The sequence below is a fragment of the Macrosteles quadrilineatus genome, unplaced genomic scaffold (assembly GCF_028750875.1).
Source record: "Macrosteles quadrilineatus isolate MER2022 unplaced genomic scaffold, UCM_ALF_1.0 Scaffold_1__1_contigs__length_201487025, whole genome shotgun sequence".
Classification (NCBI taxonomy): Eukaryota; Metazoa; Arthropoda; class Insecta; order Hemiptera; family Cicadellidae; genus Macrosteles; species Macrosteles quadrilineatus.
In genome coordinates, this window is record NW_026542594.1 from 64,718,959 (window position 1) to 64,735,624 (window position 16,666).

General features: G+C 33.4%; 1 protein-coding gene across 1 annotated transcript in view; it reads right to left on the minus strand.

The window, feature by feature from the left end:
* Window positions 1-554: 554 nt before the first annotated feature.
* LOC128983393 (protein FAM166B-like) overlaps window positions 555-16,666 on the minus strand; it is a 122,349-nt gene continuing 106,237 nt past the window's right edge. The window contains exon 7 of the mRNA XM_054402665.1: window positions 555-1,260. The gene's annotated coding sequence lies outside the window, so the exon portion shown is untranslated. The remainder of the gene's footprint in view (window positions 1,261-16,666) is intronic.

Sequence of the window (16,666 nt, forward strand, 5' to 3'; positions counted from 1 at the left end):
ATTTATAGATATGGTCTCCTAAGTATGATTTTTCTTTCCCTATCATACTTATACAATATTTGCATTTTCCTATAAATGTATTTTATTCAACACAATGCAGGAATGAAATAATGTTTCGTTTTACATAATTAATTGCATACAAGAGGTAACTAAAATACATGCTTTTAAATACAAAATTCATCACAAACATTTTAACTTAAATCAAATAAAATTAATATTTTTTTAAGAATTAATAATGCAGCATTACAATATATAAATACAAAAATTATCACATGGGCGTCTGCATGTGCGTGAGAGTTCAACACTGGCTACTAAATTGCTATCTTGATACTATTATAAAAAAACCTTTACACTTCTCAGTCTAATATAATGTAAATACATCTTTTAGGCAGGGTGAGAGTAGGAATTGGATTGGGGTACGAGTTTGGACAGTAATCAAATAACTAGTTTTCTTTTGTCAGTATATGTTTAATGTCAAAGGCTTTACACAGTGGATGGACATAGATTTTTAATAATTTGTAATAGAAAATAGTAACTTATTTGGTAAAGGTGAATTAATACGGCGAATAAGGAAAATATATATTTCAAAATTTTAATTAATTTTGTAAGAACACGGTGATATTGGGCGGTAAGTCTATAAATGAAATTATAACATATACAAATGATAAAACTAACTTTTTATGAGGTATACTCGCCGAACAGTATTTTACAACGTAATATGTGACATTAACACGTTCCCTACCAACCGTCACACTCCTCTGTAACTGAGAGATGAGTATAGTTGGTAGCTAATGTGTTAAAGTGTATTCTGACACAGTGTATTTTACACACACCTGTTACTCCTGAACGTCTCTGATAAGTTTTACTGAGAACGCACTTGACCTCAGAGGGAAATGTTTCAGTGGCTTAAAGATTTGTCTTGTTTATTTTTAAAATATTTTTATAAACACCATACATTTAACAAGTCATCCTTTAAAATTATCTAACAGTAAATGTATTTTAATATTTGTGTAGTTTATTTTATCTTTTCTAATCAATAACCAAACTGACATTGTTTGAAAAGAAATATTACAGGACTGAATAAAAATATAGCTCCACCCAAGTGAAACCGTCTGTCGATATTTCCACTCCACCGCCAGAGATGGAGAGACTTTCTTGGCTTGTCAAACATTATTGGAATTAAAGCACTCCAACTATTTGCTGTGGGTTTCAGGCTTCATTTCTAACTGGGATTAATATAATCTCCGGTACAGTCAACACCTGCAATAACAAATCCCCTTATTATATTTCTTAGTATTAAATATTTGTATACTCGAAAAGTAAATAAATAAACGTCTTATAACACTTAAAACATATATTTACGCTTATACTGTTACTTACAAGACGGTAAATATACAAAAAATGTGGTAAGTGGTGATCGATTTCGTATGGACACTCCAATCATCGTCAGACCCAATATAGGCGAATGACATGAAGTGTTATAAGACGTTTCTTTATTTACTTTTCGTAAACTTAATAACACGTACGATGCTGATCAAGAAGTTATTTTGTATAGGCCTACTCAATCATGTTTACATTAGGGGACGAAATGTAATCAATCATAACAATAATTTTTGTTACAGGTAGTCAAAATAGTTGGATTTTAAAATATGCCGTGTAACTAGAGTTCATTTTAATAAACTTGCCGATATTTTCTTAAATTAAACCAACTTATTCCGTGTAAAACTAAAAACTAAAAAAGAATTAACCACTCGGGAACCCCCGATCTTAACGGTTTCCTTACTTCTTCAGCCACAGTCCATTAGTGATTTATCGTTTTTACAAAAGAAGACAACAATATTGGTAAAACTTCAATCATATTGAATTATTTAATTCCCATGTTTTATTACTTTATTCACCACCAGTTTGAAACCCATTACCCATAAGTAGTAAAATCCATTATATATGTGTTGAGGGAGTTTAGTCACAGGTCTCAATCAGATGATATCAGTAAACATTGTACCGTGTAACTTTTACTCCCTCCAAAATAAAAATGAAAACTCTTTACTAAAAATGTATATAATATGTTGAGGTAAGGAACAACCTGTACTGTACTGTCAACAATCCCTTAGGATTTGAACTGATAGGATTTTTGGCCTCTGGGGACATCAAAATGGAAAAGTAAAATTGTCCCGGATTAAGGTCTTACCATTCCACCTGTGGCATAGTTACTTCTCTATGGAGGAACTCGCTAAAACGTTAGATTTTCGATAATTTAATAAAATATTTGTAGTATATAATAAAACTGCTATTAATGTAAATGTTTCCATAATTTAAAAAAATTGCTGAATTTCTGATAATTATTCAGCAAAAAATAATATTTTATCAACTTAACCATTATATTTTAAGTTTAAAGATATCCACATAACTTTTATGTAAAGTAACCCTTACCTACCTATCTATACTATTATAAAGAAGAGGTAGTGTCTGTTAGTCTGTGTGTCTGTGTGTTTGCATGAGATTAACTCGAAAACTACTGAACCGATTTGGCTCAAATTAGACAAAAATAAAGCTACCGCCCCGAGGATACAATAGAACTATCCCCCCTTCGATATTGAACTAGGACTCTGCCCCGCGGGCTTTCAAAATTCTGAGGTGAGAGATTTAAAAGCAAATATTGATTGGTCTCCATGGTAACAAAGTACAATCTCACAAAGTTTAAATGTAAACAAGCGTTTGTGACAAGTAAAAGTGAAAAATACTGGTCGTATTGGGATGAAATTTGGCATGATTATAGCTCACATTCCCGATTAACATATAGGCATATTCTTATCTCAAAAATCCCAGTGGCATGTTCGTGTACGTGTGCGTGTTAAATGTATTTATTTATTACGAATTGACGACCTTCAAATGAAGCAAGAAGACATCTGTACTGCCCCGACGATGACTCCTTTGTGAGTCGAAACCGGTTGCATTTTAGCAACACGTTGATCACATAGATGCAGGTACTTACACCATTATTTAGTAAACCATTCAACATGTTATTTTATTATACCTTAAAATCTATCATTGATTTTGTATCCTATGTAGCCTAAATAAGTGTTCACAGTCTGAGTTAACGAAAACGTACTATTATAAAGTTAAGTAATACAGTTCAATTTCATTTCTAAATTAAATTGTAGGAGTGAAACCATTTTTAAGTCATTTTCAAAGAACCAACATTTTCTCTTTTGCATACTATGACCCTGTTGCAAGGTACGGGTATAGCTGCTAGTCATATATAAACTAGTCGCACTCGCAGATATTTGTCTCAGTTGAGTTTCAGGCAACTTCCAGTTGTGTGGACCTTTCAGTGTTATATCTTTGACAAAGGTATTTTACAAGTGGCACACATCTCACTTCACTCCCTTATGGTTTACCACATTACATTGTATGCACTTCAGCAACTTTCCTACATTAACTTTTATAATATATATAATACAAACCTCTTCTAGATATGTATTTTAAAATATCGTGCCCGACTTAGTATAGTAATGTAATTAATGTACATTTGCAGTATTATGTGATAATTTTTTAGATGAATCAATAAAATATCGAAAATAGGTAACGGAAAAAATAGAAACTGTTTATAGAAAGTCAATAATATTCGTCAATGTTTATCGTTGAGTTCTTCAGTTCTTGTGCAAAATATTTGACGATCTCATCTAATCATAAAACAACAACTTATTACAATAAGTTTTTTTTCTTTAGTTAGATCTTAGTTTTGATATTATAATATTTTCATCGACATCAAGTGTTGGAAGATCATAAATAAAACCTTTATTAAGTGTAAAATGTTAGAGCATCATCATCATCATCATCATCATCATATATATAAACGTGACAGGGTTTTTTTTATTTCACTATTCTGGATCAAACACTTGACGAGTTTTCATGATTTTTGTGTTGAATGAAAGATAATTTTGAGAACCAGGGAATGTCGATGCCGTAATTTTAGTTTAGGTGTTCAGTTTTCTATAAATTAAGTTTTAATGTTTACAAAGTCTACTAGCCGACGCTAACATTCTAGACTAGTTTTTGGAATAATTTCATTAGCTTAACGTAACACCTGTAAACATTCAGCGTGACACAAATTCAGCTTTTGGATAAAAATGAAATGACATACGTCGGAACGACTTCTTTTTACTACGTGTAATGCTATAATTATTATCTACGAGATGATTTTCCTTATTGCAACTGCCAGAATCTTTCTTTGTGCCTGTAAACTAGCTGTTCTGAATTATATTAAGTTTTAAGCGACTTCTTGATCCCCGTACGTATTACGGGCCAACTGCTCGTTTTTATTATTTTACGATGCACGTTTTATTCCCTACAGTCCAACGTTTACTATGTAACTTCATCAAGAGTCCCAGGAGTACATTTAGGTTTTATCATTGGCTATCTCATTCAAGCCAATGCCCCAAATGAACCTCGAGTGTTTTCAAAGTATAACCATTTCCTTAATATGTACAATTTTCTCTATTCATTTAAAATATTACTCTTACCTACACATCTAATTGAATTTATTTACAGTTTATTAGTAAATAACTTCTTGATCAGCATTGTACGTGTTATTAAATTTACGGAAAGTAAATAAAAGAACCGTCTTATAACACTTAAAACACATATTTACGCTTATACTGTTACTTACAAGACGGTAAATATACAAAATACCACCGTCGCAGCAAACCTGCATACTAAGCGAATTTCCATTTACCCGGCTTGATTTCTACTAAAATATTCCCTATAAATTTTCAGATTTATTTCCATTTTTAAATAACATTAATTTTAGTGAGTAGATAGGTTTGCTGCTACGGGGAAGATGTTGAGGTGTGTTTTTTCAATTGAAATATTGATAGCTTAGTATGAAATAAACCAAATTGCCAAATTTGATTAAAATATATCCATAAACAAGCAAAATAGAACAGTTTATTTATTCTCCATAAGAATAACATGGGAATTGTAAATTTACAATTTTTTTAATTTTCTCCGTAGTCAATGAACATTCAAAAACACTTCAATATACTAAATTATTTGTTTTTTTAAGCTCTTCAAAATGGTCTAGAGAGAAATTTAGAAATTTAAAGTTTTTAGGGTCAAAAATGAGAAAAACCCATTTTTACCCCATAAAACCTCCCATAAACCCCTGATCCCATGGTCCGATTATGCTGGTTCGCGAACTCGTTCGAATAAATGTAGGTTTACACGTTTGTACCAAATTTCATCAAAATCGGATCAATTTTGCTCGAGTTATCGCGCTAACGGACACATATATAAATATATATCTATATAAATAAAATTAGAGTTTTGTCTGTACATTGCTTAGAATAATGAACTTTTTGGTTATTTTTACATTTCATAGGTCAGAGAAACCGAATCAAACCTTATCTCAATTTCTGTCTGTCTGTCTGTCTGTCTGTCTGTCTGTCTATCTGTCATTCTCTTGGTAACGCTAAAATACGCACTTTATTACAACTACTCCTCAATAACTATAGCACTGTCCCGCCTGAAACTTATTTTCCAAATACTATACATATATGAGATGGTTTTAGACGTATTTCATCGAATATGAGACAGTTAGATATTTAACAGTAAACCCTTGAAAATCAAGTTTTTGTCGATTTTTGACGTGGAATTTCTGGAAGCCCATGTTAACCTTATGAGAAATGAAATTATTGAATCTTAACAGCTGTTTCAATTAAACAAGTTGGTTCTGTTCTGTGATGTTCAATAGCATTAAAGTTACAAGGATTACCAACAGGGTGCAGCACTAGCACTATTATTTCTTTTACATTTATGACAACAGCTAATTTGCAACCTGGAGGCGAGTGAGCGTAGCGAACGAGCTAACCTGAAGGCAAGTGAGCGTAGCGAACGAGCTAACCTGAAGGAAAGTGAGCGCAGCGAACGAGCTCCAACATACAGGTGAGTGAGCGTAGCGAACGAACTTCAACCAGGACGTGATTGAGCCATGCAAACGAGATCAGATAGTAAAAATAAAAGTAAGCCTACCGTTATAGGATCGACCGGCAGACACAGAGGTAATTTAACCTTTTATTGATTGTCATACCGATCCGGAACAACAAAAAACAACATAAAATGAAGCTATGTATAATAGTTTGGCCAGCATATCTTAAAATATGCAAACCAACTGCTGTTCGTTATATAAGAAGGTTTCAACTGAATATTATAAGATCCCCGTGCGTAGAACGGGTACACAGCTAGTATATATATATATAAATATATATATATATATATGAATTTGAACGGATGGTGTTTTTGGCCTCTGGGGACCTCAAAACGAAAAAGTAAATCGGTCCCGGGTCTAGGTCTTACCATGAGACCTACGGTAATAGCTTATTCCCTATATGGGAAATTCGCTAAAAGATAATAAAATCTAAGTTCTTACCGTCAACGCAATCAGGAGTAAAATTCCACTACGGCCGTTTCGGAGATGACTCCATCGTCAGGTGCGTAGTGGTACACTAAACTATAGTCTTGTCACATTTAACACGAGCTTTCTTCATTTGCATTGCGTCAGGGGGTGAATAAATAATACACATATATTTACAGGACGGACACACGAAAACACGAATACACGAAAACATTTAGAGCACGTGCACGGCTTGAAAACTGACGACCGACTGTTCAATCCTGGTCACTGCAGGAGTTACGTGGATGACTGGAACAGCTGATAACACGGTGTGCCAACCTTATCTACTCAAATTAATACTTTCCTGTTTGATTTCCATTATTCTCTCAAAAATTGGATTGGCAGCTGAATTTGTTTGGGAGTTAATTACTAAGTTGGGTTCTATGGCTGTACTGCTGTAGATATGGAAATTTTCGATGCAATTAAGTTTGTGACTTTTATTGCCAATATGTAGTATTTCTAAACTGTTGATGTCGGAATAATCATGGCAATACTGTTGAATATGTTCGGCATAATTTGAAGTAGGGTTGGGTTTCTTAATGGCGCTTATGTGCTCTTTATATCTGGTTTTAAAGCACCTACCAGTCTGTCCAATATAATACGAGTCACATTCTCCACACTTAAGTTTGTAAACACCTGGCTTTTCCAACAATGGTGTATTCCTGTGTCGAGGAGCAGGAATTGTTATCAATGCTGTTGACGATTGGATAAGACCCATCATTAGAGAAAAAAGATTAACCCAGCTTAAGAAGCTTGATAATTTAATTAAAGTAAAAAATGACACAGCCAAAGTTATCTCATATCCTCACAAATTTCATCCAAGAATAGTAAACTTAACATCAATCGAATTTAACCAGCAAGAAACAGCTTTACTTAATAAAGGTCTTAAACATAACTTCCATCATAAACCGAAACACGATCTGGTTGACTCCCTTTTATTGAGAGTTGTGTTGAAACAGTAAAATATGATAAACGAAACCCAATTAGATACGAGATCATTAATAAAATAAATCAACGAAATCATACTATGGTCAGCATTGATAAGCTTTCAAATGAAGCTAAGAATGACTTGTCAGCCTTAAGAAGCTTAAAAGATAAGGTTGACCTCAATGAGGCCATTGTCACTAAGGCCGATAAAGGTAATACGGTCGTAGTTTTAGATAAGAACGAATACACTCTTAAAGTAGATAATTTTATTGCAGCAAACGACATAACTAGCTTAACCAAAGATCCAACCAAACAGTATCATAGTGAAGTCAATAGAGCTATTAATAAATGTAAACACCTCCTTAATGTTAATCAGAAGAGACAGGTCAAGGTCATGAACCCCAGTGCTCCAAAAATGCGCGGGCTTCCAAAAATACATAAGGAGAATATTCCGATCAGACCTTTAGTTAATTTTATTAATGCACCGTCCTACAATTTATGCAAGCTTATAGACAAAATTATTCGAAACAACATTGAATTCAAAGCTAATTGCAGCGTTAAGAACAGCACACATTTAGTTAACGAGATCAGAACCATAAATATTCCGTCCCACGCACAGTTTGTATCATTTGATGTAACCAACTTGTACACAAGTGTGCCAATTGATGAAACCATTGACTTAGTTGAACAATATGTAAGAACCAAGGGATCTCTGGAAAATGATAAAATAGCTGAGTTAGTATCACTTTTAAGAGTTATACTTAAACAGAATTATTTTGAGTTCAACGGCAAATATTATCTACAAGAACAAGGATTAGCTATGGGTTCGCCCTTATCATCAATTTTATCTGAAATCTTCCTTGACAACTTAGAACACCAGCGCATATTGGCCGACATTAATGCGCACAAAGGAAAGATCGTTTACTGGCACCGATATGTTGATGATGTGCTTTGTTTATTCAAAGGCAACAATAGACAAATTGATTTGTTTGGAAAATACCTTAATAACATCCATCCCAGGCTTAAATTCACTACGGAACACGAGAAAAATGCTTCAATTAACTTTCTTGACTTGACAATAACCAAATCGGACAATAAACACCTTTTTAACATCTACAGGAAACCCACTAGCACAGATACAACCATCCACAACAGTTCTAATCACCCCCAATCCCACAAGATCGCAGCCTATAACTCCATGCTACACAGATTGGTTAATATCCCTCTAAATGAAGAGAACTATAGCCGTGAATTAAACACCATAAAGTACATTGCTTTGAATAACGGATACAGCACAGAATTAATTGATAAACTGCACAGGAGAGTCAAGAAAAAAGTCAACAATAAAGCCGATAAGGATGATAAAAAATACGTCACGTTAGAGTTCTGTAAACTAAACCAACGTTTAGCAACCCGTCCTTTTAGTAGACACAATTATTCAGTTGCTTACAGAACCAGTAATAGCCTCCAACGTAAGCTGTCTGCTCCTCGACACAGGAATACACCATTGTTGGAAAAGCCAGGTGTTTACAAACTTAAGTGTGGAGAATGTGACTCGTATTATATTGGACAGACTGGTAGGTGCTTTAAAACCAGATATAAAGAGCACATAAGCGCCATTAAGAAACCCAACCCTACTTCAAATTATGCCGAACATATTCAACAGTATTGCCATGATTATTCCGACATCAACAGTTTAGAAATACTACATATTGGCAATAAAAGTCACAAACTTAATTGCATCGAAAATTTTCATATCTACAGCAGTACAGCCATAGAACCCAACTTAGTAATTAACTCCCAAACAAATTCAGCTGCCAATCCAATTTTTGAGAGAATAATGGAAATCAAACAGGAAAGTATTAATTTGAGTAGATAAGGTTGGCACACCGTGTTATCAGCTGTTCCAGTCATCCACGTAACTCCTGCAGTGACCAGGATTGAACAGTCGGTCGTCAGTTTTCAAGCCGTGCACGTGCTCTAAATGTTTTCGTGTATTCGTGTTTTCGTGTGTCCGTCCTGTAAATATATGTGTATTATTTATTCACCCCCTGACGCAATGCAAATGAAGAAAACTCGTGTTAAATGTGACAAGACTATAGTTTAGTGTACCACTACGCACCTGACGATGGAGTCATCTCCGAAACGGCCGTAGTGGAATTTTACTCCTGATTGCGTTGACGGTAAGAACTTAGATTTTATTATATTTTCACGCAATCTGCCACACTCAAGAATACAAAAAAGATGGTAAGTGGTGATATGACCACATTACCACATCACCACTTACCATCTTTTTTGTATATTTACCGTCTTGTGAGTAACAGTATATGCGTAAATATATATTTTAAGTGTCTCCAACTGTAGCACTATGAATACTACTCCGATCAATTTATAATAAAACGGGTTTTAAACGCGCGGGTTTAAAATTTCATGTAGGTTGTAGGTTCAGGGTAAAGCGAATTTATAATACATATTCTAGAATCAAAAATAGAATAAAACCTACCTTATTCTGTATCAAACTACTAGGTCGTGTTAAATTATGCTAGTTTAGAGGATCAAATAGTTTATAGCATATATTTAGTGAGCAAATGAGCTGGTTAGAACTGTTAATTGATTTAAGGACTCATTAATAGGTTTATTAATAGGAGGTTTATTAATATCTTTGGTTGGTGAACTACAACACGTGGAAAATATATTTTTGTAGTTTCCTTATTGATATTTTTATCGATATTAAATTTAGGTATTCCATCCCCAACCCATAATTACAGTCATCGCTAAAATTTGGCTAGTTGGATGTTTTACTGAGGGTTTATTATGCTCATATTATAAGCTCGCATATTAAACTTTGTATTGAATTATATGGTACGACAACCATTCAACATTTGGACAGCATATTAGTTTTACAAAAAAGTCCAGAAAAACATCATTTTGCTGAGTTAAATATCTTCACCATGTAAGGATTATACATTTTAATATCTATAATGACTCTTAAGACTGAAGTGAATACAATTCTAATATTGGGAGCAGCACACAACTACAATAATGACATAGTATGTACCGCCATCCATAGACATGATTTATAATTTTATAATAAAAAACGTTCAGCTCAGCAGGGGCTGGGGTTTTCTACTCTCTGCCAAAAGACCTTGTAGCAATAATAAATTTCAAAACCTCCAAACATAAATTAAAGACGTGATCTGGAAAATAATACTGCTATTACAATGTAAATTATTTCATGATGGATACTAAAATATACCTAACTGTATATTATTTGTTGTAACCATTTCTAGATATGTTATTCATGTAATTTTTGTATTTTTAAAGCATTTGGAATTCTGTTTCCCGAAAGAACAAAAGATTTTTGTATAGTCAGTAACGATTTCAAACATCTAGAATAAGTATATATATGTAGTGACTTTAACAAGGTACGTTGTTGTTGAACGTGTATGTTATCTGTACGTGTCTGTACCTAACATTTCATACCACCAGTGATCACTGATGTTTAATTATTTCCCGGGGTTGAAGCCCCTTTGTCTCTTTGTTGTAGCTACATGTATCTGATGCAGATGATAACTCATTAATTTGCACAGTTTTAATATACATTTATCTTTTCATTCAATAATTACAGAGGAGTTATTAATCTATAAATTATGTATTTCTTAGACCTTAGAAAATACTAAAACTGTACTTAAAACCAAATCTGTTTTTTTCAGATAACAAAAACTAAGTCCTCTAGCAACATAGGAACATTATAACTTCTCACTCTCACAGCAGTTACCATTGTAATGACAATATGCATATCTTAAAAATTGAATACACAAATTGTTAGACAAGGGCCGCTTTCCCAAATTTAGTTTAACTCTGATCAGAGAGACTGATCAGACTGATCAAGAGTCATTTTCCTTAAAATGTTCAAGCTAGGCAGTTAATCTGCCAATCTTGTGTTGAACAAGGAGAGAGGAATAATCACTCGATTTATAATTGACTGACTTGCACTTTTGTCTTACTTGTTTTGTTCTTTAAACTTTAAAATAAGTGTATCTTTCCAACTTCAATTTAAAAAATCAGCTCTTATGATACACTGAGATAGGTTGCTCATGAAATTTAAACCCTTTATTTTGATTTAAATTGAAGAATTTTAGTACACTAAGTAGTAAAATTAAGTTTGTCTATATACTCGTAAAATTATTGAGTAACTATTTCATACTGCAGATCTAAAGAACAGCATTATTCTCTGTTAAGGGAAGGCGGCCCTAATTCTGCCGAAACATAATTATGAAAATGAGAAAATTAAATTACGATTTGGTTTGAATTTTCCTTTGACGTATATATCTTATGCGTCTCCAAGTAACGTCTGTGAAGACTGATTGTTCCCTAGACGCGCACTCTGTCCGCTGAACATCGGCCTATCATGTCAGTGCTGTAATTAAACAATAGCGAGCAGCTGTTTGTGCGTATGTTTTGCAAATTACACTGTTAATTAACGCCTAGTCCAAACTGATCAACTACGCAAATCATTGTATGGCTTTTAGTAAAGGCAAATGAACAGATCAGAGAAGTTCTCGTCTCAGACAACCAAACTTTTATTTTCTCTAGATATGTTGGATCAGTATGGGCGTTGGCTCCATATAAGTAGGATAATTAGACACACATGTTTTGAAACGTTACATTTCAAAAACTTTCAAGTCACAACTATTCCTTAATTTAGAACAGGGAATGTAAAGCTTATTTAGTCAAGTAGATTACTTTAATTTCCCAACTAGTTTAATTTTATTACCAACTCATTGGTATACAAATGAAACTTTATATATGTTCCGTCTATTGAATGTTTTACAAAGGTAGAAAACATTTATCTCTTTAGTCTTAGAATATGGGCTCAAGTGGTGGCAAACTAAATTTAGGAACCGAAAATTACTGACCATGGCCCAGTATTATCAACTTATGCACTCAATGCTATTTTTAGTCAGTATTTTTTTCTTATTTTTACTCATCTATTCACCCAAATCAACAATACAATGAGCGTTAGCCATGTCAAAATAAAACTAGTATACCTCACTCCTTAGGTATAGTTCGGCGGCTTAGAAAACGACCTGCGTGCTAATGCTAAACCAATGCTGGAGGAGGTCGTTTTCTAAGCGGCCGACCTATTTATAACATTTGTAAAACTGGTTGTCTACCAGCCAAAAAATCCAGGAAACTGTTGTAAACCGTATTTTAAGAACAGTCTCTTCACTGCGCTCTTAGTTCATTTTCATTCGAGTTATATTGATTATACCTTTCCTTCTCTCCCATTAGCATACAAAATAGTCAAGTTTAAGACCTCTCAAGTGTCGAAGGAGTTGGATAAATTTGTCAGGTAACTGCGATTGCTGAAGAAAATCGTCCCTAAAATCCTTATCCACGCACCAATAAAACGCTTCTTTACCTGTCACCTTTCCTGAGTACCGTGTTGTTTTTCCAACACAACATTCGTTTAGAGACCACCGAATACGGCGTTTGCAGGTGTCACTGTCATTTTGTATTGTTTTGAGTTATATTAAATTAGGCCTACCTTACATTAAATCCCTTTACATAAAATATGTTAACCTTAATAAATATATAATCCACTGCTAAAAACTAAAAGAAAAAAACACAGATGCAATTTGCAGCTACTGGAGAACTAACTATAAACTAACTATAATTGTCTAAGCTAACGGAAAAGTGGAAAATTTCTCTTTTAAATCTAGTATCGAATAATAACGTGGTAGATTATATCATTATAATAACTAGGTGTACAATGCAGCTGTATGCTTGCAGTATTTAGCGGAGCTAGTATAATAATCCAGTAATTTACTAAAGTCAATGCTACATCAGTTTCTCGTAAATGAGATATATACTTGCAGTATACAATGTCAATGATATATTTGGTTAACATGGAATGTCTATTTGCAGTATCCAAAGTCAATTATAAGTCTGGTTCACGTAAATGAATTGTCTACTTGCAGCAACCAAAGTTTATGTTTCACCTGGTTCTCATAAATTAAATGCCAGTCTACATGCAGTATCCAATGCCAATGATATATATGGTTCGCCTAAATAGAATGCCTATTTGCGGTATCCAATGGTACGCCTGGTTCACTTAAATGGAATGTCTATTTACACATTCTAAAGTCAATGGTACGTCTGGTTCACGTAAACAAATTGTTTACTTGCATTATCCTAAATCATTGGGACCTAAATCATTGCTCAAACCAACTTTGAGCGTGTTATTGTTTTTGTTTGTATAGTGAATGTAAGAATGTAAATGAAATTGTCTTGAATTGTTAAACACTTAAGTAACACCATAGACGAAAAACTTACCGATAAAATTTGTTAAATTAAAACCAATTGTTTGTATGTAATTTGCACTTAAAATATTTTCATTCATGAAATTTGTGTAGTTATTAACAAAAAGGATGTTTCATAAACTAAAATCAGGTAGTGAAAATTAGAATATTTGTTTATTTATGCTCCCTCTGTGAAATATACATAATGAGATGCAGGTAAAGAAACTTACTAAAATCTAACCAATTGGGCTGTTTGTTTCCCTTTGATAAGACATTAATAATAACCAATGATTTTTTTTATACACTAACTACAGTACCCTTATTTGCAAGATTTGTTTTACTTACCAAATTGCCTTAGAACGTTGATATAAAAAATAAATACATTTATAAAAGCGTATCCTTTAAACATAAAATCATATAGGTATATAGGTAGTCATATTATATTTCCATAAGTGCGTCGGCAGTCGGCACCACTTATATATCATCCTAGGTAGCCTAAATTAAAATGTTCACCTGAGTTTACAACAGACTTTTGTCAAGATAAATTATTGTACGGTTGAATTTAGTTCATAAATGAAATGGAGGGTGTAAATAAATTTTTTTGACAATTTCTAAGAATTAACATTGTCTCTTCCGTTGCAAGGCAGGATATTCCGGCTAGTATATCCATATTATGGAACCTGTCTGTTGATACAAAGGTAGATGAATCTCTCCGTAGTGTATATTTCAAGAGCTCAACTCCTACAAACTGATAATTCCAATTTATTTGTTTCTGCGCATTTAAAAGACTTTGGGAGCAATATCGCGAGTTCTCTTTGACAAGTCATTCGTGAGAATTAAGATAACTGCGTCATTCTCGTAGTCATATTGATACAATTCAGATTTGTAATTGAAGTTTGAACTTTGTTTGGAACTGCGTGTTCACGAAATGCGCATGAAATGAGTAACTATTAAAAATACTATTTTTTTTATGAGATAAAAACTACTGTTCTAACAGTCCCTCCAGGTTTTCAAGATAATCTGTCTGCTTATTATCTTATATCTATATTGTTTTTTTTTTTTTTTTTTTTTTTTTACGCCATTCTGACTAAGAGTTGTGTTCCCAGTTTAGAAAATGTGATCTGGCTAAGTCAGTTATGTTCCAAATGTTCTTATGATATCAGGGTTTTATTCTCTTCCATAAATTTATTTCTTTGCTTATAAATTGTAAGAGTGATAACGAATAATGTAGTAAAATGTTACTTTTCTTCTTATTTAAGACTACTGTATTTAACAGTTGGGAGAAAACCCCCAAGCAATTGTAGAAGAGTCTGTATTTTCTAGGTGACTTGGTAGGCTAGTAAGAAGTACGTGTTCGTCGCAGTTTTTGTATATATTAAACAACATCTTTATGTAGAGTGTGTGTTTTCCAATTACTTTAAATCGTGTTTCTTGTTGCCAAAACAAGAAACCCATTCATGTAAAGTAAACTTATAATATAGCAGAACTCAAACTTTCATTTCCTACCATAATTGAATTGTTTAGCCAACCAACATGGCGCTACACACCGACACGTTTGGGATTATCTGATTCGAACATCAAAGAAAATATTAGCTACTTAGATATAGCAGATAGTGAAAAATATAACTTTAGAGCAAAATACATCCAACAAAAGTAATAACATCGTTGGACAACGCTGCGAGATGCTCGTATGCGAATATTACCCGGAGGATATAAACGGTTTAATATCAGATATGTCCACACGTTGAAAGTGCATAAACGGTTTAATATGCTTTCATCAAGACTTATCCCTAATTCTAGTTAGACTTGACCTCTCTTGTGCCTGGATACAACTCCTTTGCAATGGACCTATCCTCCATTTAAGACTTTCTTTGCAAAAGGTTTTTTGATGGTTTCGTTAGTTGGTACTTTTTAACACGTGTAGATTCCAGTTCGGTGTATTTTGTGCATTACAAACATTCTAGTCATACCATGCATAACACATGCGAATATGTACAGCGACCTCAGATTTTATTGATAGAGCTACGCACAGAGAGCAAAATCTACCCTAAAATATTTAGTCGACACTAGCCGCAAACGTCACAAACATAAAATAAACTTTTAAAAGCTTTAGATTTAACAATAGTACTTTTGAAATTCTATGCTTATAAACACATTTTTGTGTGTAATAATAGTCAATACTTTACTAAATTAAATTGATTCAATTGGTTACTAAATTTGTAACATCTAAAACCAATCACGTGTGTTTAAAAGATATTTTTTGATGAAGATTTTTTTGTTATAAAATATACGTTTGCTTATCCATTGAAATGAAATCAATTGCAACCAAGCTACATCGGCACTTTTTCAGGAGTCAGTTGTCTTGTGATTAAGTTATCATTCGGTATTAAAATAAAACCATTAGAAGTTAAGAATTAAAACAAAGTTTTTCTTGTATTACAAAATTGTATTCAAAATGTTATCCTTGGATTCGTTTATTTTTTTTATAAAAGACGAGACCTATGTTGACGAAGCTCACAATAGGAAGATGTTCTGATATCATCTGACAGTGTTACATGTGTTCAGGTTCAGTGAGCTCAAGACGTGAGTTTGGAACATTGAATATATCAATACCGCATCCCTCGTGTGCTGTGTACAACGAACAATTAACTACACGTGTGGACAACACACTATACACTATACAGGCTGTCTGCTCGTGTAGCAATATTGTGTAAAATGTATGCCTACCATTTCATATTGTTCAACACAAGGCATCAACACTTTTCTGTTAAATTGTAAATACACACAAATCTACCAATTCCATATATCCTACACTATGCATCACATAGCACCAGGTATTAGGTGTTCTATTAGAGCGTGCATAGATCGGCATGATCGGCATGGCTAGGCAACATATTGGAAAGCACACAACGCGGTTTACCCAACGTGGCATATTTTAGTGTTGTGCGTACAGTATAACATTTACGTAGACTACTTTGTCTTC